The 26,095-nt window shown below is 44.9% G+C and overlaps 1 protein-coding gene across 1 annotated transcript in view; it reads left to right on the forward strand.

Moving 5' to 3' along the window:
* The window catches only part of ZNF407 (zinc finger protein 407), a 514,700-nt gene that overhangs the window by 16,679 nt on the left and 471,926 nt on the right, over nt 1-26,095 (forward strand). The window lies entirely within an intron of this gene.

Consider the following 26,095-nt stretch of genomic DNA (forward strand, 5'->3'; position numbering starts at 1 on the left):
ATGTCTTAAATATTAATTAATATACATCATATTTTCAAAGAGTGCGCCCAAAAAGCGTTTACTTTCTTTTGTTTTGCTTCTTGCGAATACAAAACAAACCCACCCTCAGTTATTGTTACTGAACGCTGGGCGCACCACCAACCATATAACCACCGGCATTTAGACTAAGTGGTTTTTTATGTTGGTCACAATAAATTGGTTACAATAATATCAATCAAATAATTGTTTCAGCTGTGCGGGTCCTTTCCCACTTCTTCCTTGAGCCAGAATACTATGCAACTTAAGTGCGGCAGGACGGCCATCACTGTAGAGGTGCTGGGCTCCGTCCAGGGGCAAAAGCAGGATTTATAAAAGGGGGGTTTCCAAATTGGATGCGGCCGAGATGCCGGTGTTCACTATACTGATGCCAGCATCCCAACGACTGTCAAAACACCGGCCCCAGAACTTAAAAAAGATCATATTGGCCACGCTGATATACCAACAGCCATCATCCTGAGCCTTAGTATGCTGCACAGGTTAGGGTCAGGTTTGGGCACTAGTAGGGGTGAGAACAATAAATCTGGGAACACATGGCAGCCCCTTCTGAGCGACATGCTGAAGCGAGGATCGCTCAGCATACATCGCTGCTCAGCACCTGCGATGTGTGCTGAGCGATGTGTGCAAAACAGGGCTTTATTTATAGGCAAAATCCTGCAATTTTATCAGGATAGACATGCAAGCACTGTCTTTCCCTTGCAGATACTGCCTAACTCCTCCAGCAGCTAATTTACGCCCTTCCCCACCTCTGCTGCCGAGTGCCAAATGCTGCTGATCGCAAGCAACTGACTGCATCCCCCCACCATAAATACGGTGAACACAAACCTGCTGGCCGCTCCTTCCCCGACTCACTTAAGAAAGCCTGATGATGTGCTCCTCAGTCTCTCACCTCTCAGGCTGTAAGTTACAGTACATCAGCCTGAGAGGAGCTGGTCCCCCTGCCTGCCAGCAGCTGCATCTTCACCTCACACAGCAGCCGCAGCAGCAGGGAGGAGGGAGCCAGAGCAGCGAGCGCTCACCAGCTGACTTGCCGATGCTCGGGGAAAAATAAACATTGGAACTGGCATTATCAATACATCGGCGGCCAGGGGGAGGGGGGTGTTTCTAGGTGCTCGGAAACCCCCCCCTGCATGTGTGCCTGCCGTCACCTACATAGGTGCTGGGTTTCCCCCAAGTGCTCTCTTTATTCTGAATATATGCTGTGCGCATGTGCTCTTAATATATTCCCATAGTGACGGAAAAGCAGGCTGTTTAAGTAGGGCCTTTAACAATCAAGCACGGCATGGCACCCTGCTAAAAAAGCCTAATGTTAACACTACTCTATATCACCCTGTTGTTTTTTTTGTGTGGAAATCCTTACATATAAATAGAGAGTTTGTAATAAAAGTGCATTTTTTTGGTCATATATTTTATTTTTATTGTATATAAGAGAGATTAAATTGATAGATTTTCCTTTCAACATATGTGTCTTGAATCATTACTACCTAACCAGTGGGACTTTTGTTGTGGGAGTGTGTGTATACATATAATATATTGAGCAGAGATATTCAGCGTGGCAATTCTGTGCTATAGCTGCAAACGACAAGCATGACCGAGCGGGTGATCCAGTAGCAATGAGAGTGGCTACATCTGTATATATAAATTTGGCTTTTTTTTATTGATTATCTATTAATAGTTTCTTATATAGCGCACACATATTCTGCAGCGCTGTACAGAGAATTTGTACATTCACATCAGTCCCTGCCCAAGTGGACCTTACAATCTATATTCCCTACCACATATACATGCACACACACAGACTTTCTACGGTTAATTTTGTTGACAGCCAATTAGGCTACCAGTATATTTTTGGGTTGTAGAAGGAAACCGGAGTACCCGGAGGAAACCCACGCAAGCACGGGGAGAATATACAAACGCTGCACAGTTGTAGGAATAGAACCCATGACCTGAGGCAGTAATGCTAAATATTACACCATCCGTACTGTATTGATCATTAATTACATAATAGGAGCAAAAGCCTTTATGTATACACTTCTTAAATTGTGATGATCATACGTTATAATTCTCATACTTATATTTATTTTTCACACTTATATTTATTTTTCACTATTAACTCTTTGGAAAAAAAAATCTAATTCCTAAGGATGAAATAAACTCTCTTATTTCCAGCCTTCATTCATATAGTATTATATGTGACATAATACCCCTTTTCCCCTAGCAAAAATATCCCAGCATTTTGTTTGGGGACGCACATTGGCCCGTGTTTTTTGCTAGTAGAAACACGTCCACAGGAAACATCCCGGGTCGAGTGTATGGCAATCCAACCCAGATAATTACCTGGGTTGGACCTGGGATGCTTCTGGGTTCAGGAGCAGTGGAAACTGGTAATCTGGATCGATGTGATCCGGGTCCCGTTCACTGCAGTGTAAAAGCTGCCGCTGGGAGATGAGCGCATCCCAGCCATCCCGATGGCTTCACCCGCCAGGCATTATGCCCGGTCTCAACGCTATTGGGAAAGGGTTTGCAAGTCAGGTTGCCCACAGGTACAAAATCCCAGTTGTGACCCCGCTTGTATAGCGGAAAAAGGGGTATTCGTTTTTAAGGTATACACTTAATTAAAAAGCAATACAATAAAAATGGTGATAAAACAAAGTTGAAGCTCCTCAGTAACTCGTGATTCACTCTGAGTACTCAGAATTTAGGGCAGCTTTTGCCACCCAAGTTGAGCAAAAGGTTCAACAGCCGAGGTTCTAGACCAATAGTGGAGAAATTCTATGTACACTTAAGTTTATAGTAAGATACATTATGAAAAACTAGCGTGTAGCTAAGTAATGAACCATACCGAATGCATCTTATGGGAATTCAAGTATGTCTGTTATTAATGTTTGATCCACTTTCTTTCTGTGGAGAAAAGGCATTGAATTTCATGAATGTTTTGGGAGATGTGCCCAAATCGGAGGGCACATGTGTGAAATGAATGGATGTTTCCTCAGTATCCATAATCTGAGAATCCTTTTGTATTGTTAGGCTACAGGAATGTTGCAATAAGCATCCTAAAAGTGGGCAAAGGAACTGGGCCTACATTGCATAGCCTAAGGGGTATATCCTTGTACTGTAGTATAGGTAACTTACCGCTCCTAATAGCTTTGCCAGGGGCTAGCCTATTAGCCCTTATACGGGGTGCTTTTCCCCGATGCCAGCACTTATTGGGTAATATGCTTAATTCAGGGCTGCAGAGAGAGGGGGGGAGCTGGTACTAATTACTCGGGCTTGCTGAAGGGGCCTGGCGGGGGCCCAGGTCCGACCCCCTCCGTCCCTCCCGGGCGGCAGCAGCACACACCTACAGCATGTGCTGTAAAGACAGCAGGCTCAGAATGAGCATCTCACGCACAGCGTGAGAGCACATACCGTAGGTGTGTGCTGCTGCTGAGGGGGGAGGTAAATAACACCTCCTTCCCCCTCTGGGTTTTTTTCACCCACCTCTAAAAATGTTTGGGGCGTAGCCTAATCACAGGAGGTGGCCACACCTCTGGCGATTAGGCCACACCCCACAATTTTCCCTTGGTCGTGCATTACTCTCGGCTGCCCTGACTGCGTTAAGTCTGTTGCGGTCCAACACCTGTACATTTTCCCTTCAATATTATTATCAATAGTTTTTATAGGATTTTTCCTACAAGAAAAAATTGAAGGAGTGCAGGGAAATGTTATAACACACAATAGAACGAATTCATATTTAAAAAACTGTAGGGAAAAGATCATAGGACAATGAAGGAGAGGTATTTGAAGATCCAATGCTAACAAGGGGCTCTTGGATATGTTCAGGCATCTAGTGATGGTAGAGTCATTGCTAATTGCTTCTCCTTGGTGTTAACACAAGCCTGACATACAGCAGAGAAAGAAGTGTGTCTGAAAAATAGCGCTCTGTGATTGCTATGTTCAATGAAAGGTGATTAGCTTTCAATACAAATGGATTGATACAAAACCATAAACTCCGTTTTCACATTAGAGTTGGTCTCCGATAGAAAACCATATACTTCGTTTTCACACTAAAGTTGGTCTCGGTATTGCAGTAGAATTCAACACGATCTCCCCTAATATGCATACAGGGGAGACATAATAGGACAAGACATAGTGAACCAGTAAGGTATAAAAGGTTTTTAATCTAAAAGATGCACTTACAAAGTGTAGACGGTTAAAAGAGCACAAAACAATGGTTCCCAGGCAATACAGCATGCAGGTTGGTATGATGAGTCCTTCTCTGTTCTGGGTCCCTTGGTCCGGTACCAAGGGGGGCTCAGTCCAGGGTTCTCCTTAGCTGCTAACGCTGAAGTCCGGTCACCAATGTCCTTATGTCTCTGTACCACGCTTAACGCGTTTCGGAACGCCAGTTCCTTCCTCAGAAGCGTTAACACAAGCCTGAAAATGGATATTTTGGCAAACCTACTTACATATGCATGTAACACTTCCTTATGACCGAATAATATTTAAGGCTGCATGATTATTTATGCCTGGCTAAAATCACCTTTACTGCTATTGAGCAGTAATGGCGTACTTTACATTTCACATATGACATGCTGGCATTATTTATTTGTTGAACAAATAATGACTGCAGTCCTTTATATGTATTTGTAAAATTTGATTTATTATTTATTAGGACTTAGCAAGCCCTGTACTAGATGTCATGGAAAATGACATTTGCAAGTACTTTATTTTTTAACATGACTGTATCTAATGTATCTTTTTATATATATATATATTTCAAAAATATATATCTATAGGTATATTTAGTCTTTATATCACAAATATAATGCCATAACCATGACAGATTAGGTCCCATATAACACGATCACCAAATTTGTAATATTGATCTGTCTCTATCTAAGAAAATGTGTCCTCTGAGCTTCTAGATAATGAAGCAAAACAAATATTATCACTATAAAGAGATCATGAGTAGATGATGTTCACAAAATCACTACTTTTCTAATCACAATTCCCTCATCTCCCATTTTAGGAATTCTATTGGAAAGCTCATTTTGCAGCATTTGCAATATATTAGTTATTTATAGATGTAGTTGGAGATCTGATGACATGATGTAAAACTCATTCTGAATTAATGGTTGTTTTTTTTGTTCATTCTAATATATTTTACATTACCCACCACTTTGTAGGCTGCATTTATATATTGTTCTAAACTGCTGTTTATCAGCCAAATTGGTAGTTAACTGGTTGTTTTATTGTTCCCCAGCCAATCGCAATCATTTCCTTTTTTCCATTTTTTATTTATTAAAAGTATCATTTCATTCTTTGTTTCTTCATGTCAAGGACAAACCTATTTCTTTTAAAAAAAAAATCTAGTCCAGGCAAACCAACAGAATGGACTTAGGCTGGGTACCCAGTGGAGATATGGGCATTCCTTCAAACATTTCTACCATCGGGGACTTACCGTACACACTGGCACAATGTTAATGAATGATGGATGATAATGTCATGCTTATGCTTCTTTGTAGTATGTATAATTACTTCCTCACTTCGTTGCTGTTGCTCTGGCTGATTGCTTGGTTCTGGGTAGCGAGCAGAAGGATAGACTCAATGCAAGACAGCTGGAGAACAGATTACTATGCTAACTACGTAGTAGTAGGAACAGTAGTGGTCATGTTTTATTGCTCTTTAAGAGTTTATGTTTGACCACTTGAAGCTAGAGACTTTCTACACACAATGCTTTAGGGGAGGTATTGTAAATTAATCTAGTCTATTTAACTAATCCAAAGTGGTTAGCTTATGTGATTCTGGACTCACAATGTTTACTTTAACATGGCTCTAAAGGACAAGAGTGCGTGACCACCGTGTGCACTCCCCCTGCCCATCACTGTCCAGGAGCCACTAAGTCTGGAAGGTTTGGGTTAAATCTGCAAACACAGCACCCATCCTATATTTGTTTGCTAGATACATTTAAGGGGGGATTTAGTTGCTTTTTACACACTCTTAAGTAATGGACGATGGAGCTATTCAAGTGTATTGGTTGTCCAATACTTTTCCTGCTTGTTGGGCCCAAATCAGCTAAACTACTGAGCACACTGCTGCAAATACATTTGGGCACCCAAAAGAAGGACTTTATGTGCATTTCTTCACCCTGCTGAGGCATTTGCTCCCAATTGGCATAACAGATTAATAGCTCCTTTGGGTGTCCAAAAAACTAAATTTAAATACCCCATAAGTTTTATGTAATAAAAATTCCTGCAAATTGTCTCAGGACTGTGTCATTCGAATAGTGTGCAAAGCTACTGGTTTTTAGGAGTTGGCTGAGAACCTTTTTTTAAGTACATAGCAGTACATTGGACTGACACTTTTCTCATTGTTTGATCTTATAATTTTTTCCACAAAGAATTCCGCAAAATCATTTCACAAATTAGTTAAATAACCATCTAAACTTCCCAGGGAAAACAACTGGTCGCACAATTAGTTTTTGTGCAGTTTTGATGGTGCCAATGCAGCGTGAGATCCCTGGAGTGAGTGAGCCACCAAATCCCATACAACTTTAATGTTGATGTCTTCTTTTTTTTTAATTTTTATTGCATGTCCGTCTCAACACAATGCGGCTGTGCTGATTCATTTGATATACAGTATGACCCTTGATTATTGCCTTTTCCTGATGCTGGCCATACATTATAACAATGTTCCTTTTGGGTGTGTTAACCATGGGTTCTGGGTGTAGGAGGGTGGCATTAATTGCAAGTGTGGGAGGGGTAGGATCTACCAAGGTGATTAGGAGGAAACAGCTGGGGTACACCTCTCGGTTGGGAGCATGGCTGGAGGATGTACCACGTGATTGTGGGAGGGAGAGGTGAGGAAGGGTGAGATGCCAACCCAACTGGTTGATCTGACATGTGCAGACATTTGGATTCCCCTTTGTCTATCGGGTAGACATCTGAGCTTTCAGCGGTGGCCACTTTGTCTCCCCACTGAGCCAAGGCACTCAGTAATGGTGATTCCCTGCTGGACGCCGCCATGTTGTCTGGTGGCCAGAGTGCTCCGTTACATTCAAAAGAAGCGGGTAGCCAACCAGGAGACCTCGGGAGGTGCATAACTGATTTCCTCTCAAGACATTGCCAGTACAATACTTTCCTAGCTGGTTGTAGAGATTGTCCTGAGCTTCCTCCTTGTCTTTCAGAACCTGCTTGAGCTCGTCTGATTTATTCTTTAGAACCCTGTCCAGCTCGTCAGTTTATTCTTCAGTCTTCAATTCCTTTCCAGTCAGCCTGGTAAATCTCCCAATCCATATTCTTCAGTCTTTATTTCTATGGTCCATTCAGCCTGGTAAATCTCCTGATCCATATTCTTGAGTACCAGTCCGGTTAGGCTGTTAAGGTGCCCATACACGGTGTGATGAACTCTGTGCTTTTAATACTATATTGCATTGTATGTAGTACAAAAAGCATACAATGTTCTACAGCAGCATGCTTTTTGTACTAGATACGATGCAATCTAGTACTAAAAGCACAGGATGTACAGACTTTTCTGTTGCTGTGCGATATGCTGTGTGCGGGAGCGTGCATTGTATTGCACTAAAAAAAAGCATTTTGTATGGGCACCTTTAATTCTCCAGATGGTGAAAACCACAGATGTGCTAGTATACACACCCCTGTGTGGGTCAAGCCAATATCTTTCACTGGTTTTCTGCCTTGTATGCGCAAGTAATATATCAAGCCTGCAAAACTACTATTTCCAAAACTCTAACCCAGTCAGTGCTTGAGACGTCCAACTAGGTCCACATAAAACCACTTAAGTGACACACCTGAATGATTAGTTGGGTAAAACCAAACAAGTTTGGAAATTTTTTTAGATTTTTTTTTTTTTTTTTTAATGGATGAGTTAGGAGTGGGGAATCTTTGGAGGTCCGATGGCCATTTGCATTGAGGCATAATGCCTTGGGGGCCATTTAAAAAAAACCAAAACCTTACAGGTTACGAGTTGCCGGTCTGAGTGGTCCGGCGGCTGTGCAGGGAGTCTCATACAGGGGAAATCTCATGAGAGGTCGGTAGCTCTCGCGAGATTTCGCCAGTTCTTGACTCGCTGTACAGCCGTCGGGCAGGTGCGCGGCCCATATAGACCGGCTCCAGGGGCCGTATACGGCCCGCCGGCCGGAGATTGCCCACCGCTGAGTTAGAACAATAGCACATATCATGTGTATATCACGACAAATTAGATATTATAAAATAAAACATTGTGTAGCCAATGGTTATTATGAAGCCCTGACTATTGACATTGGAAAAGCAAAACAAATCTGTTGTGTTGTATCAAATCTTTTCTCCTAAAAAATGTTTATTAATATTAAGAGTCATTTTTTTCCTGACCATCCTTATCTATAAAAAGGCCATCATTTGCAACTGTTTCTAAGTTGTGTAGCATGTTGTTAACCCGGCGTCAATCAGGTTGGGTCATTATGACCTGGGCAATTTTCACTTGGCTGTATTTTTTTTCAATGTACTGCAACCAATCAGAATCTAATTACTATTTATTTAGCACCTTCTAGAAGATAATAGATAGTATCTGGTTGCCCATAGCAACATCCCATGTGAAATAGAACTCCCATCTTAGTAAATGTCCCTCATTGTCTTAATGTATGGCTAGGATGAGTCTGTATATGGATCAGAAAAGAACTGTAATTGGAAAAAGGCTGTGGCTGCTACAACATAGCACTTTGTGTACAGATTCAGAGACCTTGCACCCAGATCTAAAAGTGTCATACTGTATATCAAATTAATCATCACATTCTCCTTGAATTATGCTAACCAAATGTTGGGATTCCAACTGTTTCTGTCTGACCGTCTTTGTCTTTGGGGACTAGTATTAATCTCTCACACATGTCCGCATCTATTGATTGCCATGACAAGTGTAAATACCAATGTGGACAATAAAAAGACAGTGGGAACGGAGGATAATCTACCACTTTCGATGTAATATGCAAATGATCCTGAGGTCCTTCACACTGTGGCCGCTCTTAAGGCCCCAGACACTAGTGCGCTTTGGCCCGATTCCAACGGATTAGGCTGAGAAATCAAGGGAAGTCAGGATAAATTTTAATGTTTCTCTATCATTCTTATGGGATACAGGGAGTCGTTCATAACGATGGGGAAAAGAGCTTATCCGAAGGAGACAGGCACATATAAAAATTTATACAGGGTGTACTGGCTCCTCCCCTCTGCTCCCCTCCCTCTAGCTTCAGTTTGAGAACTGTGCCTCAGGAGAAGCACGCATCAGGAAGAGCTCCAGAGAGTTTTTCTTCTGTTTTATTTTCTTTATTATTTTGGGGCTGCTGTTTGGACTTAACAGCAGTCCTGCGTCGTGGGAGACTAGGGGAAGGGTTCAGCTGCTGGCCACTTCAAGGTACCGAGCTGTCCCTGCCACAGGACCACCGTCCTGAGTGGGTGATGTTACCGCGGGCATTGCGCTGCAGCGCGCACACCCCTGGCACGCCGCACACCCCTAGTCCAGTCTGAAGACGTCAGTGGTGAGTATTACCCCGGGGTCCCCCGCCGTGGGGTCCCCGGGTTATTGTGCGGCAAAATGGCGGCGGTATGGCGGTGCCCTGCACAGGGACCGCGTAACCCCCTGCCTACACTGAGACAGGGTACAGTTCCTGTTTTGTCCAGGGCAGTTACCAAAGAGGATTTGGACATTCCCCAATGTCAGTCTCAGTATAAAACGCAGGTAAGCTCCGGCGCCATTACGCTGGGCGGAGCTTACCCAGAGTGAGACCAGCTCTGTGAGGGCGCCAAAACCTGCTTCCTGCTTCTTCCCTGGCTGCTGGAAACGCCATTATACTGCTCCAGACACTCCTCAGCGGTGTGGATCAGAGGGAATCTGCTTGCAGAGACAGCTTCAGGTTTTCAGCGCTTGTGTACTTGTGCACTTGCCTGCTTACACTGTAAAGTACTGTTATTGATTACTGTACTGTATTACCAGCTCTTCTAATCGGAGAGCTAAGGTTATCAGGTGTATTGGTCTCCTCCATTATCCTCTGTACACCACCCCACTGGCTTGTTAAGCTGTACAGATCAGATAAGGCTACACATAGTATTTATCTGGTTATTTCACACTGCATATCCACTGTGTGTGCGCACTGTGTGAGGGGAGACTGTTTGTTTGTCACAATGGTGAGGAAACTTACATGTATGGTGTGCAGTGATAAGTTTGTGCCAGCATCTTCATCACAGGTTACTTGTGAGTCATGCATGTCCCCTCAAAGTACTGGGGTCCCCCCACAACTAACTGGGCAGCAAAGTAGCACACAGGACAGCTCACAGGAGCCAGCCTGGGCTACAGGTATAAAAACCATGCTTGAAACTGTAACTACACAGTTAACTGCTACTGCAGCACAGACCCAGAGAGTACAAAGGGAGCTGGCTGTCCTCTCTGCCAGAGTGGATGTAATTACTCCCACCCCTGGGGATACTCGTAAGAGAAAGACCCCCTCTCAAACCCCTGATTCCGGGGCTGACGATGGGGATGATGGTGATGATATGGATGATGCAGACGCAGGTGATGACGAGCCTGATGCTTCACAGTCACTACTGCGGGGCACAGAGCCATTGATTATGGCAATCAGGGAGGTGTTGGACCTTCCCTTAGCTGAATCCACAGCAGGTGATACCTTCTTTGCTACTCAGAAAAGGCAACAGGTAGTTTTCCCTGAGCAGGCTGACCTGGAAAGTACATTCAAGTCAGCGTGGAATAACCCAGAAATGAGGTTTAAAGTGGCAAAAAAGTTTAAGTCCACGTTTCCCTTCGATCCTGAGGGACGTAAGGTGTGGGAGGAGCCACCAGAGGTTGATTCTTCTGTGTCTCGCTTAGCCAAAAAGATGGTACTCCCAGTACCAGGGTCGTCTTCACTTAAAGACACCACGGACAGAAAGGTTGAAAACACTTTGAAGTCCATTTTTACTGCTAGTGGCGCGTGTCAGCGTCCTGTATTATCTAGTTGATATATGGCCAAGTCCATATACACGTGGGCCTCCCAGATACAGGAAGGTCTTCTGGGCGACATGACAGTTGCACAGGTGTCTGAAAAATTACACCATATTCAGGACACTGCTAAAGTTCTGTGTGAAGCGCAGAAGGAGTTAGGAGCCATTAACGGCCGTAACTCAGCCATGGCAGTGTCAGGGCGCAGATCCCTCTGGCTCCGGCAGTGGGCAGCTGACGCTGACTCCAAAAGGAGTGTAGAAAACCTCCCCTTCACAGGTGGCAGGTTATTTGGGAGTGATTTAGACGAATTAATCTCTAAAGCCACGGCGGGAAAATCCACTTTCCTGCCATCCACTACACAGGCGCCGAAGCGTCCTTTTCAGGCTCACTCCCAGCAGCAGTCCTTTCGGGCTAGTAAATTCCGCCCTAAAGCAAGGGGTGGTTCAAACGCTGCAAGAGGCTCCCGTGGTAAATTCAGGAAGCCTTCCGCTTCGGCCACCGCAGAGCGGCCATCTGGGGCAGCTGCAGGGAAACCCGCAGCATGACGGTGGGGCTCCACCATTAGCTCCGGCAGAGGTGGGAGCCAGACTGGCGTTCTTCGGCCAGGTTTGGGAAGCCTCGTGCCTCAATTCTTGGGTACAGGCTCTTATTACGCACGGCTACAAGCTGGAGTTTGCAGTTCAGCCACCTCAGAGGTTCTTCAAATCAGGCCTCCCAGCGTCCCCAGAGGACCAAGTGGTGTTGCAGCAAGCAATCCAAAAGCTGGTGCAGGCCAAGGTTATAACCCGGGTCCCTCCCCTAGAGAGGGGGCAGGGTTATTACTCGAACCTATTTGTAGTTCCGAAACCGGACGGGTCAGTGCGCCCAATTCTGAACTTAAAATCCCTGAATCCCTTCTTGAAAGTAACCAAATTCAAGATGGAGTCCTTGCGGGCCGTGATAGCGACACTGGAGGAGGGGGAGTTCTTGGCGTCCCTAGATGTGAAGGACGCCTACCTTCACATCCCAATATGGCCCCCTCATCAGAAATATCTGAGGTTTGCGCTGTTAAACGAGCATTATCAGTTTCGCGCACTGCCATTCGGCTTGTCCTCAGCCCCGCGCATATTCACCAAGGTGATGGCGGAGATGATGGTGGTTTTAAGAAGAAAGGGTATCTGTGTGATACCATACTTGGACGACCTGTTAGTAAAGGCGCGGTCGCCACAGGAACTACAGACAGCTCTACAAGTTACCATACAGACCCTGTCGGGCCATGGTTGGCTCCTGAATCTGGCAAAGTCTTCTCTGATCCCTTCACAGAGACTCCAGTTCCTGGGCATGGTGATGGACACAGCTCTCATGAGAGTGTCCCTGCCACAGGACAAGGTGTTGGACATCCAGCGGCTGGTCACAGACTTGCTAAGGACCCCCCAGGTGACAGTACACCAGTGCTTTGTCCTATTGGGAAAGATGGTCGCCTCTTTCGAGGCTCTCCAATTCGGGAGGTTTCACAGCAGGATTTTCCAGCTCGATCTCCTAGGGAAGTGGTCCGGTTCACACCACCAGATGCACCGGCGCATTGCGTTGTCATCTCGGACCAGACTGTCACTACAGTGGTGGCTCCACACGCCCAACCTGCTGGCAGGGCGTCGGATTGGCATCCAGGATTGGGTCTTAGTCACCACGGATGCAAGCCTCACGGGATGGGGGGCAGTGACCATGGGTCAGTCCTTTCAGGGCAAGTGGACCCTATGGGAAACACGCCTCCATATCAACAGCCTGGAGTTACGTGCTGTGTATTACGCACTTCTGAAGGCGGGCCCTCTCCTCAGCGGTCAGGCGGTCCGTATACAATCAGACAACGCCACCACTGTGGCATTCCTGAACAGACAGGGCGGGACCAAGAGCAGGCCCTGTATGAGGGAAGCATCGAAGATCCTGTCCTGGGCAGAGAGTCATTGCCAAGCGCTCTCGGCCATTTTCATACCCGGGGTGGACAACTGGGAAGCAGACTTCCTCAGTCGCCACGAGCTCCACCCCGGGGAATGGAGTCTACACCACCAGGTATTCAATTCTCTGGTGGCTCGGTGGGGGACCCCACTGGTAGACTTGATGGCATCAAGAAACAACTGGAAAGTATCCAGGTACTTCTCGAGGGCAAGAGACCCTCAGGCAGAAGGAGTGGACGCCCTCTCCATACCGTGGACGTTCAACAGCCTGGTCTATGTCTTCCCACCGATTCCCCTAGTGGCTCGGGTGCTAAGGAAGATAAGAAGAGAAGGAACCGAGGTGATTCTGGTGGCCCCAGACTGGCCACGAAGAACGTGGTACCCGGAACTTCTAAGTCTGCAAAGGGACTCGTGGCGCCTACCCCTGCAAAGAGATCTACTCATGCAAGGACCGTGCGTCTTCCAGGCCTTGGAACAGCTGCGTTTGACGGCCTGGAAGTTGAACGGCAGATCCTGACTCAGAAGGGGTTTCACACTTCGGTCATCAGAACTATGACAAGTGCAAGGAAACCGGTAACAGCTGCACATTACCACCATATCTGGAAAAGATATGTGGGTTGGTGCGAACAGGGAAAGTTTTCTCCATCAGAGTTCAGACTTGAAAGATTTCTTAGCTTTCTTCAAGCTGGTCTGGATCTCGGCCTACGCCTAGGCTCTTTGAAGGTGCAGGTATCTGCGTTATCAGTTTTCTTCCAGAGGAAACTGGCTAATATTCCTGAAGTGCAGACATTTCTGCAAGGAGTATTGCATATACAACCTCCTTTTGTGGCCCCTACTCCACCGTGGGACTTGGATGTTGTGCTGAAGTTCCTTAAATCCTCCTGGTTTGAGCCCTTGGAGGAAATTGACCTGAAATATTTAACCTGGAAGACAGTGGTCTTACTGGCCCTAGCTTCGGCTAGGAGGGTCTCGGAGCTAGGGGCATTGACTTGCAAGAGTCCTTATTTGATATTCTTTGAGGACAGGGCAGAATTACGCACTAACCCGCGTTTTCTGCCCAAAGTGGTGTCTGCGTTCCATGTGAACCAGCCAATTGTGGTTCCTGCTGGTGGGCCTCATTCTGAGGTGCCGACGTCCTTGGACGTAGTAAGGATTCTCCGTGTCTACATCAGGAGAACAGCAAGGATTCGTAAAACTGATGGACTTTTCGTCCTTTATGATGCCCAAAAGATTGGACGTCCTGCTTCCAAGCAGTCTATTGCACGATGGATATGTGCAACCATTAAACAGGCTTATGCGGTAGCAAAGCTGCCTATGCCTGTTGGGGTGAAAGCTCACTCTACTCGTTCCGTGGGGACATCCTGGGCGGCTGCCCGAGGAGTTTCGGCCTTACAATTGTGTAGAGCAGCCACATGGTCTGGCCAACACACTTTTGTCAAATTTTATAAGTTTGATGCTCTGGCCACTGAGGATACTCAGTTTGGGCAAGCGGTGCTGCGGCAATAGGTTCCGCACAATCCCGCCCGTCCTGATATCTTTGGTATATCCCCATCGTTATGAACGACTCCCTGTATCCCATAAGAATGATAGAGAAAATAGGATTTTAATACCTACCGGTAAATCCTTTTCTCGAAGTTCTTATGGGATACAGGGCACCCGCCTCTGTGCGGAGGTTTGCCTTGCTCACTTTGTGAGATATGGACCAATTCTGGGTCCTTCTGCTACCCTTCTTGTTCCTGGCGGACATAGGGTGTAGGTTACCTAGGTAACTTAATCTTACATAGTGTACCTTAAAGGTCCACGAGTGTAAATTGTCACTTAGGTGATAATTCTATGCATTGTTCCAGTTGGAACACAGTTCAAAACAGTTGTCATGTTGACATGTTCTTAGGCCCTTAGACTTCCCAGGTTATGGGGTTGCTAATGTGGTCTGTTATGTTGAATGTTGGGTGTGCTGGATGAATCTCACCACGGTAAATATACACATATTCCTCTCATATTGTTCTTCTCCTTCGGCACAGTTCACTTAACTGAAGCTAGAGGGAGGGGAGCAGAGGGGAGGAGCCAGTACACCCTGTATAAATTTTTATATGTGCCTGTCTCCTTCGGATAAGCTCTTTTCCCCATCGTTATGAACGACTCCCTGTATCCCATAAGAACTTCGAGAAAAGGATTTACCGGTAGGTATTAAAATCCTATTTTTTGACATCCAGTCCGATCTGATCTGCAGTCGAGGACTGGACATGCTAGACATAAGATAAATTGTACATAGAGCATCCAGCGGCACATTGCGTGTGATGTTTAGAACCCACGATGTATCGCATCTGGCTTCTTACATGCGATAAATCGGCACATCAAGAGCCAAGTCGGCATGCATACAATAGGCGCGTTTAACATTTCTTCATATAGGTCAACATGGCTAAGGTCGACAGACTTGGAAGGTCGACACAAGCATTAGGTTGACAATGAGAAGGTAGACGTGAGTTTTTCACGTTTTTTTTTTTGTAGACAGCGTGCCGACAGCCGGTATTTCATGCCCTACCATCCATTGGGACGTGCCATGAGAACAGAATAGTGTGTTGATCGCAGTGAGCCGTGCAAAGGGATGCGGTACACTTTGACGGTGTCCACTATGCCAACATTCAGGACAAAAAAGTAAAAACTAACATCGACCTTTTGACTATCGACCTTACCATTATCGACCTAAGACTTATGTTGACCCTCCAACCCTGTCAACCTTAGGTTTATGTCGACCTAAGGCTAGTCGACCTTCAGTGGTCGACCCAATGTATGCCAACCTAAATTGGGTTGATCCATTGACCTATACACCCCCTGTATCATTAACTGTAACCAAAATCACTGAGCCACAGGTGTATCACTCCATAACTATAAACTCACAGAGAAGAAACATATCTCTTCCTCACTGACAGACATTTCCGACAGAAAAATGTAAAAATGACTGCATAACTCACATGACCTGACATTAAACTTTACCATACATTTTATAAGATATATAGATATACAGCTCTTGGGTGCATTTTAGGTTTGTACAATAAATGTATTGGTTTATTGCCTCCAATCTTGAGTAACAAATCCTTAAGTCATATTCAAAGTGGTTGGCTGCTACAACCCTTGTTTTTCAGAGGAGAACTCTGATGAATGATATAGTAGTGCATGAAAGATTTATGAATATGGAAAAAAAATTGCCTGTTAAAATATGAACTTATTTGGGATCCCTGTTGAAATGCATGGCCGTGAGGATGGGTGTGCGGGTGGTGCGGCCACACTGGATGAGACATCCAGGGGGCGATACCAGCTATACGTGCCCTTGGCTGCATGCTGCCCCCTGCTCCAGCTCACGGTTCCCGTTCTATATGTCCAGATATGCATCCACCCCACAGAGCTTGGTTTTGTCCAGATATGTGAATTTGCTAAATCGTTTTTAAGGGGGGTATTCAATTCAAATCCACAGCTAATGTTTGTGGTATTCAGTTAGCATTGAATACCATGTGCATGAGTGCCCAAAAATGGACTAAACCATAAAGTCCGCAAAAAGGAACCTCATAATCAGGTTGCATGCGGGGAAAACGCCCATTCATTTTGTAGTTTATGCGGAATCAGTGAATTTCCACGCGTGAGTCCCAATGTTCATCGTGGCAAAAAGGCTATTTGGTTGAATATCCTTTCCTTGCACCCCGCAGCTAATTCAGTCACCATGTTAGTGTGATGTATAACACTAGATAAATGAGTTCGGTCTGTGGATTCTTTGGCAAAATCTTAATACCAGGATTTATTCCTTGCTTCCTTTCCGCATTTGCCTTTACCACAGTAGTCCACCTTGATTTGTACTCTATACATTTTGTTCTAGACATCTTTAATCAAACACCATGTTGCCATTTGTATGCAGATACTGCTTAACTCTACTCATCATTTTCTTTTCACTTCAGTTGTTCACAAATTTATCTCACCGTCGTTTTTCCTCCTCTCTTGGATGAAATCCAAGTGCTCGAGGCTTAATATTGTAAAATCTGAAATATTTTACTCTAATTTACCTGTTTCATCAATTGCAGTGTTCCTAGCCTACTGTCATCCGCCAATGTTCCTCTTTTCTTTTGTTTTACTGAGACTGATCCTTTTAATCATTTTCTTTGTAACTAAAGGCACAATATGTACCATTTGCAACCTGTAAAACAAATGTGTTCTTTATTTGCACTAAAGGTATTGATGGGTATATGTAATATGTGGCGTTATGGGGGAGAAGTGATATCAGCATACGTTATGTGCTCTGATACTGCTTTTGCCTCATGTATGATGGCGGAGATGTGTGCTAAATGACAGGGGCCCTATGTCAGCGCTTCTATCTAGAAGATATGCTGGGCAATGTACGAGTAGTCCATAGCACTGACCGTTCCAATACCTGCAGCTATCCATTTCTAGAGCTGCAGGCCTTGTTACCCATACACCACAGCAGGAACAGATGATAAAACATCTCGTCGGTACTGCTTCCTACTTTGCCTCTGTAAATAAGCGAAGCAGGAAAAGCTTATAGGAGCACACTACGTACCGCTGTAGTACATCTCCCCCTGTATCTCAGATATACTAAAATATTGGACCAAAAGAAACCCTAGAAAGCAGGGCAACCAGATGACTAGTTATATTACCTTTGCAGCAGTACTTTTTTTTGACCTGTAGAGCAGTGGTTCTCAATCTTGGTCCCAAGGACCCCAAAAGGGACCCCCCTTTGAATACCTAACCCCCACCAACCCTAAAAACCTTACCCAGCATACTTGCGATCACCAGCACCTTTAATAATCTGCAGATCACAGTGACATGTTTTGGACAACAGCATACCAATCATCTGCCTGCTAAACACATCCCGTATAGACTGGGAGCGTTGGTGATTTTAGAATCTAGTAATATTTTGAACACCATTTTTCTGTGAAGTTTTATACTGAGCATGCCAATACGCAGCTCATGCAAACCACAACAAGCATACAGTCTTGTATAGGAGGTGAATATCTTGCTGGTCCATAATACATGCTAATGATAACAATTAGCTGCTACTGTAACTGAGAGTGTCTTTATAACCACCATTAGTAATTTATGCAGTACTAGTAAGCCCGCTTGAAGCAAATGCTTCGAAAGCTAGTTCTACCTTGTGATTGCCTCTGGGTTTGTTCATGTGTAAGAGAGAAAGATATGTAGTTTAATTCGCTGCCGACAGATGGCAGTGTTTCGGAGTCACACAATCAGACACTAGACATATATATAGATGATAAGCGTTATGTCTGCATCCTGTCCACATTATAAACACAATAGATGTTTGTATTTATGTGAACTTATTATTTTTTTCTTTACCTTGCATTTTCTTTTATGCTGCTTTCCCACTGCTGAAACGGGTCATTACCGTTTAAAAGCCATTTTTGGCACATTCACACTGCCGTTTAAAAACCCGTTTAACCCATAAAAAATATGAGGGGGGGATAAAAAAAAAAACAGCGCGGGGTCCCCCCCCACAGCTGTAACCAGCACCAGGCTGAAAGAGCCGGGGCCGGTAATTAAAAATCAGGGAACCCGACAATTAGGGGTTCCCCGAATTTTAACAACCAGCCCCAGGCTCCAGGTCCGGGGCTGGTTCCAAAAATACGGGGGACAAAATTAGTAGGGGTCCCCCGTATTTTAAGAACCAGGCACAACCAGCCAGCAGGGTAATGCCACAGCCGGGGGGAGACTTTTTATACAAGTCCCCCCGGCCAAAGCATTCATCCCTGTGACCGGTCAGCCTGTCCAGGGGCCCTGGGGGAGTGGGGACCCCCCAATAAAGGGGTCCCCCCCCTCCAGGACTTACCTGACCAGGCTGAAGCCTGGTGCTGTCCCCGGTGGCCCTGTGCGGTGGCCACGGGGCTGATCATTGTGTAAAAAAATAGATGAAAAACCTATTGTTTTAAACTGTGGGACTATGAGTCTCAGCAAGCCTCCCCCACAAGCTGGGACTTGGAGAACCACAAGTCCCAGCCTGCGGGCCATTAAAGGGCCCGCTGGGTCTTGTAGTTCCACAGTAAAAAAATAGATAAATAAATACACACTGACACATTAGAAAAATAAAAGTTTAATACATACATTACAAACACACTGATACTTACCTATCTTGATCCCATAGGTAGGTCCCAGGGTCCGGTCCGGTGGCTTGGTTCCGGGGCTGGTCCGGGGGTCCAGGCTTGGCTCCGGGGCCTTGGTTCCGGGGCTGGTCCGGGGGTCCAGGGCTGAAGAGTCTGGGGTCCTGGATCCGTAGTAATCCAAAGGGGTACCTGGGGAAGGAAATCCTACTCACCTGCTCCTGTGGCGACCACCCCGGCATCTTCTGGTCAAGTCGCGCTGCTCCCGGCTGCAGTGGTACCCGCTCCGCCTCCGCTGTACACTAGAGACGCAGAGATCCTTCTTCCTCGGCGTCTCTACTCAGAATGATTTCTGGCCAATCAGGAGCCAACTTTCTCGGCTCCTGATTGGGCAGAAATCGTTCTGAGTAGAGACGCTGAGGAAGAAGGATCTCTGCGTCTCTAGTGTACAGCGGAGGCGGAGCGGGTACCACTGCATTTGATCCGATCCGATGCGCGGCCCCGTGTGCATCGGACCGGATCAGGAGGTCGGACCTCATCATGTATGATGACGTCCGACCTTCGGCAGTGGCGACTATTGAAATGTAATGTGAGTGGTCCCCCGGCGGGTGCAGTAAGGGGGTGCCGGTGAGCTTGGAGCAGTGTGGCGGTGATCAGAGCTGTGGGGCCGGCGGCGGCCTAGGTGCAGTGGCAGTGATCATCAGTGCAGCGGGTGGGCAGCAGCGGCTATTAGAATTTTAAAATAATGTGTCACGACTGTCCGGCTTCTGATTGGCTGAGATAGCGCACTCTCAGCCACTCTCAGCCAATCAGCAGCCTACCTTTCCGCTATTGGCTGAGTGCGCTATCTCAGCCAATCAGAAGCCAGACAGTTGATCACCGCCGCTGCACCAGGGCCGCCGCCTGCCCCACTCCTCCTCACTGGCACTGCTGCTGCCTGCCTCACTACTCCTCACTGCCCTTCAGCTTCCCATTTTTTTTACATGTGATAAATCGCATGCGATTTATCACATGTAAAAAATGGCACATCAAGTGCCAAATTGTATGTGAGCCTCCCAGGGAGCTGCCAGGCGGCTCGAAGGAGATTTGGGTCTGACTTGTACTTAGGACAAGTCGGCCTAATGTATGGGGGCCTTAAGACATACTCACAGTGGCAAAAACTATTGTGGATTTGCGAAGATTCGCAAAACGATGCATCTACAATGATTCAGTGCCACCTCTATTTTTTTGGATCTTTCTCAACACAACCACAGTTTCAGGGCACACATGCTGGTGCAGATTGACAAAATGAGGTGACATTTCTGGAGTACATAATTGCACATAAGGGCAGCTATGAGAATAATTCAGGAGAAAAGCTTTTTTTTAATTGAATTAATTTGGTACTTATTTCCTAGAACGGCCACACCGATTTTGATCGGGTCGGAAAAATCGCGTCGATCGCATCGCATGTGATGCGACCGACGCGATGGACCCGATTTTTACATTGATTCAAATGTGAATAGGGTCCCTGGGACCCTATTTTACATTGGATTCAATGTAAAATTGTCCCCAGACCCCAATTTTACATTGGATTCAATGTAAAATTGTCCCCAGACTCCAATTTTAACCCCCTTGATGGCTCAAATGCCCCCATTGTGAACGGCACCCCACGATTGACGCCAACCCAAAGCGTAGCGAGGGGCGGCGGTACGCGTCCTCTGACCTTTTCATACCCCTACTATCCACGTCGGCGTGGAGTTGAGAATATAAAGTGTGGCGAGCGCAACGAGCCACCGAGCCCGAAGTTAGGCAGTTTGGAAACCCCTGTACAAACTGGCTCTATTTTACCTGAGTTTTCCCCCCTCCAGTGTGTACTCCGAAAGAGTATTCAGTGCAGCGGGGAACCTGGTCAGTGAGCGGCGAAGGAGGTTGCTTCCGAAAAATGTTGAGAAAATGATGTTTATAAAAATGAATTATCACTTATTCAATGAAGACCAGGAATTGCCTCCAGAGATTATAACGGGACCTGTGATTGTGGAGTCCAGCGGGGACGAATTGATACTCTCTCTGAGAATGAGGAAGTACACACTGAAGGGGGCAAGGAATCAGAGGAGGAGGAGGAGGAGGATGATGAGTGACGATGACATCTTGTTGCTGTAGAGCCAGTTTATACAGGGAGATATTATGAATAGTTTTTTTGGTGTCGGGGCCCAAACAAACCAATAATTTTAGCCACAGTTTTGTAGGCCCTGTCGCTGAAATGTTTGGTTTGTTAAAGTGTGCATGTCCTATTTTCGCAACATAAGGGTGGGTGGGAGGGCCCAAGGACAATTCCATCTTGCATCACCATTCATTATTCCTACTGCTGAGAGTCATTCATATGTGGGACTTGTCTTTTCAATGCATACAACTGTTTGCCTTCCACTTGATTGCTGCACCTTCATGGGTGAGAATGTGATCTCCCTGACCTGGGGGAGTCAGGGCTGGGGCAGGAAGGCTGCAATTACACTTCTTTTTGGGCGGCTAAACTTTTTTGTGGGCGGCTGCAATTACACTTCTTTTTGGGCGGCTGCAATTACACTTCTGTTTGGGCGGCTAAACTGTTTTGTGGGCTGCTGCAATTACACTTCTTTTTGGGCGGCTGCAATTACACTTCTTTTTGGGCGGCTGCAATTACACTTCTTTTTGGGCAGCTAAACTTTTTTGTGGGCGGCTGCAATTACACTTCTTTTTGGGCGGCTGCAATTACACTTCTTTTTGGGCGGCTAAACTTTTTTTTGTGGGCGGCTGCAATGAAACTTCTTTGGGGGAGCCTGCAATTACACTTCATTTTGGGCGGCTAAACTGTTTTTTACCTGTCTGGTCTGGTGCCCACAGCTGAGAGTCATTCGTATGAGGGACTTGTCTTTTAAATGCATACAACTGTTTGCATTCCACTTGATTGCTGCACCTTCATGGGTGAGAATGTGATCTCCCTGACCTGGGGTAGTCAGGGCTGGGGCAGGAAGGCTACAATTACACTTCTTTTTGGGCGGCTAAACTGTTTTGTGGTCGGCTGCAATTACACTTCTTTTTGGGCGGCTAAACTTTTTTTTACCTGTCTGGTCTGATGCCCACTGCTGAGAGTCATTCGTATGAGGGACTTGTCTTTGAAATGCATATAACTGTTTGCATTCCACTGATTGCTGCACCATCGCCCACTGCTCCTCGGCTGCACTGTGTAAACAGTGCACAATCAAGACAGATAGGGTTCTTGGTGCTTGTTTTGAGGTTGTAGCAGGGGAGTGCAGCTGCGAGTCGTAACACCTTGAGAGAAGATCAGTACTTCTCTACCGGCAAAGGACATCCTCCTCGACAGAGGGCGCAGCTTCACGAGGGACGCATGTGAAGCAGTGAGCAAAGGGAACACCCGCCTAGCGAGCCAGATCACCTGAATCCACCCTAGCGATCAATAGAGTTACAGAAGTCGCAGCCAGATAGAACTCTTCCAGCTGCCACCTAGTCATTGATTAGCCCCCTCCCCTCCACCCATTAGGCAATGATTGACGAGACGAATGGTAATAATAAATAATAAATGAATAATTACTAATCACCAAATTAAATATCAGATGAAATTAATTAATTATAAATAATCATAATCACAATCAAGACAGATAGGGGTCTTATGAAATATTAAACTGACCAAAACAGATACACACTCTGCACCATCGAGCAGGTGATCGTTGACATGCCAGGTGCAATGGTCTTTAGCACCCTGAATGCCAAGTGTGGGTTTTGGCAGATCCCTCTGGACAGAGCCTCCTCCTTGCTTACTTCCTTCATGACCCCTATTGGGTGCTACGTCTTCCTACGCATGCCCTATGGCATCACAACGGGCAGCAAAGTTTTCCAGCGCTGCATGGAGCAACAGTTCGCTGGCTCTCCCTGTGATATCATCGCTGTCAGCATTCCTTATCTGCACAGCCGGGTCCATCAGTTACTGCCACTGCTGCAACCAATGCTAGTGATGGTTACGCATGCCCTATGGCATCACCACGGGCAGCGAAATTTTCCAGCGCTGCATGGAGCAACAGTTCGCTGGCTCTCCCTGTGACATCATCGCTGTCAGCATTCCTTATCTGCACAGCCGGGTCCATCAGTTACTGCCACTGCTGCAACCAATGCTAGTGATGGTTACGCATGCCCTATGGCATCACCACGGGCAGCGAAGTTTTCCAGCGCTGCATGGAGCAACAGTTCGCTGGCTCTCCCTGTGACATAATCTCTGTCAGCATCCTTATCTGCACAGCCGGGTCCATCAGTTACTGCCACTGCTGCAACCAATGCTAGTGATGGTAACGCATGCCCTATGGCATCACCACGGGCAGCGAAGTTTTCCAGCGCTGCATGGAGCAACAGTTCGCTGGCTCTCCCTGTGACATCATCGCTGTCAGCATTCCTTATCTGCACAGCCGGGTCCATCATTTACTGCCACTGCTGCAACCAATGCTAGTGATGGTTTACACATTACATTCCATCTTCCATCTGCCACCTTAAAATTGATTAGCCCCCTCCCCTACACCCATTAGGCAATGATTTAAGAGATAACTGGTAATAAATTAATAATAATAATCACAAAATTAAACAATCAGATTACATTAATTAATCATAATCACACAATCAAGCCAGATAGGGGTCTTGTTAAATGTTAAAGTGATCAAAACAGTTACACACTTGCAGACAAACTCTGTGCTGCACAAAATGCCCACCGCTCCTTGGCTGCACATGGTAAACCGTGCATGATCTAGCCAGATAGGGATCTTTTTTGGGCCTATTTTATCAAACTGCCATCCTGTCTGCCGCTGCAGTGCCACTCTTACGTGAGCCACGTGTTTGTGCCGCACACTTGTGTGGCTTAGCATAGTTATCCAGCTACCTCGGTGCAAACTTTTGCCCTAAAAACAATAGTGTGAGGTGTTCAGAATAGACTGGAAATGAGTGACAATGAAAGTTATTGAGGTTAATATAGCGTAGGAGCAAAAAAAATACAAATTCTGCGTTTTTAGCAGTTTTTATGCTTTTTTAACAAAAAAATCAGAACCCAAAAAATCCAAACACAAAACACTTTTGCCAAAACCCATTAGAACCCAAAACCTCAAGGTAATCAGAACCCAAAACCCAAAAAGTGGCCGGTGCACATCTCTAGTTAAGACACACCCATAAAAATGTAGAACAGTTGTTTCAGCACCTCAAAGGTATAATCAACATGAATTGAATTTTATTAGAAGTTTACCTACAGTACCACAACAAATAATATCTCCACCATTCTGCTTGGGTATTAGATATTAGTGGTTATGGGGCTCCCTAAGAGTAATTTTAAATGAAAAGGAGGCCTAAAGAGGAATAGGCACGACTCTCTTGTAGAAAGGGGCACTCTTGATAGTATCAGTAGGGTGTGGTAAAGTTGTACCCTATTTTAAACACACTTTTTTCTAATCTTTTTGCACAGAATATCTATATTCTACATACAGTTTTTTACATAACATGCATCCCTTAAAGAAGGGACATTCTTAAAGGATTCTAATAAAAGTTACTTTTTATAACACCTATTTCCCTCATTAGTGGAATCCAATAAAGGTATCAATAGTGTGCACCTACTGTATCTCATCCTTCCTCTTTTTTCCTACATTCTACATGAGTCTTACCTATTCCTCCTTAGGTCTTTCCCCTACACCAGGCATGTCCAAACTATGACCCTCCAGCTGTTGTGAAACTACACGTCCCAGCATGCCGTGCCATAGTTTTAGCATTTCCTAATAGCAATGCTGTGTCAAGGCATGATGGGACTTGTAGTTTCACAACAGCTTAAGGGCCGTAGATTGGACATGCCTGCCCTACACCCATAAAAAACACTACTGTTGTATTGTAGGAAGTCAGTTACTCCATTTGACTAATTAGGGGAGTTATTTCTATTGATGATGGTAGATCCTGTATCCAGTACCTTTTAAAGATTTTGACTGGTTCCTAAATGTGAAAAAATAGTCTCTAATGCTACATTATGTTGTCCAACCCGTATTATTATCATCATCATCATCATCATCATCTGTGTACCAACACTCAGACCATCCAAACTGTGTTCTATCTATCTATCTATCTATCTATCTATCTATCTATCTATCTATCTATCTATCTATCTATCTATCTATCTAATTTTATTATTGTTGAAGTTATTCTTCAGTTTTCTAATTTGGCCACCAGATGTCCTCACAACACTAATGTATCTTTCAAAAACTAGTAAACTGAAGATCTCATTCATAGCACATCCTAGATGAAAATGTTCTTTATTACATATTTCTTCTTACAGCATATTAAATTCATTTATGTATTTTTAAAAATTAAGTATATATTTACTTACATTTAATATGTCACTCAAGAGAGGTTAAATCCTAAAATACCACTTTTGATGCTAATAATAATGTTAAATAAAATACATTATTTTCATACTAATGTGCGTAGATCAGAGAATGTCACAATGGAGCAGTCTAATTCATATTTTAAAGATGAATTCATTTGCAGATCTTGATGTGATTGGATAGCAGTGCATTCCTTTTCCAACAGATTAGCAAATTTGTGATACCTTTTTTAATTGTATGTTCTTTAGTTCCTAAGAAAATGGTTATTTCCTTTTGAGCATTTTTTTGTAACTTTTCATATTTTTGTAGCATTTGTTCATGTATTCTACTACAAACTAGATAGAAAATGAAGAGTACTCAAATTTATTTTTTCTTTTATTAGATGTTTGATATTAATCAAACTTTGCACATAATTCATTTCAACCTTAAATATGTTATTTTGAAAAACCCGTCAAATTTAAAATATTTTACATGTATGTAAAAAGAAGATTTGGATTCGCACCATGGCCCTAAGCTCCACTGGGGCAGGGACTCATATGAAGGTCCAAATATTCTCTGTAAAGCGCTGCAGAATAGTTGTGCGCTATATAAATAACTGATAACAAATAAATAAATATGTTTGGTTTATTCATTTTTTTAAATTGTTTTTGAAACATGATTTATTTTGTTTTGTTAT

The sequence above is a fragment of the Crinia signifera genome, chromosome 5 (assembly GCF_055691185.1).
Source record: "Crinia signifera chromosome 5, ASM5569118v1, whole genome shotgun sequence".
In the NCBI taxonomy this organism is placed as follows: Eukaryota; Metazoa; Chordata; class Amphibia; order Anura; family Myobatrachidae; genus Crinia; species Crinia signifera.